We start from the raw sequence: 2,500 nt of genomic DNA, 5'->3' as shown, positions 1-2,500 counted from the left end.
CACCACCTGTCTTCGTCTTTTGTTTATTTTGTGAATTCTCCCCCCCCCCTATATATATATATATGTATACAAACACACACACACACACACACACACACACATATATATATATATATACATACATATGTATGTATGTATGTATGTATGTATGTATATATATATATCACTTGATCACTTGACCGACCAGACCATCAGATATTGCTACATATCGCTGGTCACAATGCGTTCACATTGTTTTAGCCTTTGAATGTCGCTACCCCACCCCGCGGGCTAAGCGAGCAGGCCATTATATATATATATATATATATATATATATATATATATATATATATATATGGTCTGCTCGCTTAGCCAGCGGGTGGCGACATTCAAAGGCTAAAACAATGTGAACGCATTGTGACCAGCGATATGTAGCAATATCTGATGGTCTGGTCGGTCAAGTGATCAAGTGATATATATATATATATATATATATATATATATATATATATACATACATACATACATACATACATATGTATGTATATATATATATATATATATATATATATATATTATATAGATATATTGTTTGTGTGTTGTGTGTGTCTGTATGTGTGTTGTGTATACATATATATATATATATGGGGAGGGGAGAATTCACAAAATAAACAAAAGACGAAGACAGGTGGTATAGACAACAAATAGATGTGTTAGTTTAACACTCGGGAAGTAAAAAAGACTTTAACGTTTCGAGCCTACGCTCTTCCACAGAAAGGAACACAGAAAGAAACAAGGAGAGAAAATAAAGAATGCATAATGCTAGATAGATAGATAGATAGATAGATAGATAGATAGATAGATAGATAGATAGATAGATAGATAGATAGATAGATAGATAGATAGATAGATAGATAGATAGAGATGTTTCTTTATTAGCCACACAGGGCTGCACACAGATGAGACAGATTACAAGGTAGAGCTTTTCTTTTTTTGGAGAAAAAAAAGGTGGGGTAGGTTTTCGATCAAAAGGGATCGTAAAAGAGAAAGAAGAAAAAAAGAAGAAAAAGAAAAAGAAAAAAGAAGAAAAAAGAAAGGAAAAAAGGGGGAAAAGAAAAAAAACGATCAATAGGGATCGTGTATCACAGTGTCATGATGTACGATGTAAAGGGGGAAGCAGATAAGGTTTATCCGTGGGAAGAAAAGCCTACGGAAAAGACCACGGTAACCTCGGTCAATATTGTTACATGTTACCACATTTGTTTGCAAGTAGGTAAACCTCTGTTTTCACTTTCTGGGTTCATAGGATTATGCTCAAGGTGGCTTCGTCATTCATACGTGCCATCCTTGCTACATTCACCCATCTTTTTTTAAAACATTCGCTAGACAAAACTTGCATCTCTACTCTCACTTTCCTTTCCAAGTGATACTTGAAGAAGTTGATGAGAGATTGACCAGAGAGGAAAGTGTTTGTCTCCAATCCTTTCAGACGCGTCCACCAGATACATTCTTTCGCCATAGCCACAAGGATGATGAAAATAGCTCTTCCTTCCCGTTTGAAGGAAGGAGGCGTGACAATATTGACGATAGAATCGGCTGATAAACCGACTCGTACTACACGTGACAGTAGTTGTTCGACATAAGCCCACAGGTCGGAAATTGTTGGACACTGCGTGCAGAACGGTTTCGTCGCTCTGACCGCATCTGGGGCAGGTCGGCCCCGTGTTTCTCGAGCCGTGTCTGTAGAGCTTATCCCGAACGGGTAGCGCTTCTCGGTAGCACTGCCAGGCCAGGGATCTCTGGAAGTTGTCCATGGGCCCTGGCCCGAAAGTCGTCCTGAGCAGGTGGGTTAGGTATTCCTCGTCGACCTCTAGGTTCGCCCCGAGCTCGTCGTCGTACCTCCCCTCCACTAATCCCCTATAGAATGCTTGGGTTGTGTTGAAGTCACTCAAGGTCGACCCGGGACGGCAGAGTTGCTTGAGAGCAACGCGACACTCGCGGTACCATTCGCCCTTCCTCGGCCTCTTTTTGATCCACGACTGCAGTTCGGTCTTGGAAACAAGTTGCGGGAAAGCGTGTCTCACAAACGGCGACCACACTTGTTCACCGTCGTCTACGTAGAGCCTGAGATGTCGCAGTCTCAGCGCGTGTCTGCGCATCATCAACCCCGGCATGCCCAGTCCTCGATAGATAGATAGATAGATAGATAGATAGATAGATGATAGATAGATAGATAGATAGATAGATAGATGGATAGATGATAGATAGATAGATAGATAGATAGATAGATAGATAGATAGATAGATAGATAGATAGATAGATAGGTATGGATAGATAGATAGATAGATAGATATAGATAGATAGATAGATATATAGATAGATAGATAGATAGATAGATAGATACATAGGTCATACATACATACATACATACATACATACATACATATACATATTTATATATAGCGTATTTGCATAAATTAATGTTAATGATCATCACTAATTATGCATTCATTGCAAATTT

Source organism: Octopus sinensis, linkage group LG4, assembly GCF_006345805.1.
Source record: "Octopus sinensis linkage group LG4, ASM634580v1, whole genome shotgun sequence".
NCBI classification, from domain to species: domain Eukaryota; kingdom Metazoa; phylum Mollusca; class Cephalopoda; order Octopoda; family Octopodidae; genus Octopus; species Octopus sinensis.
The sequence above is the reverse complement of the archived record's forward strand: the minus strand, read 5'-3'. Positions refer to the sequence as shown.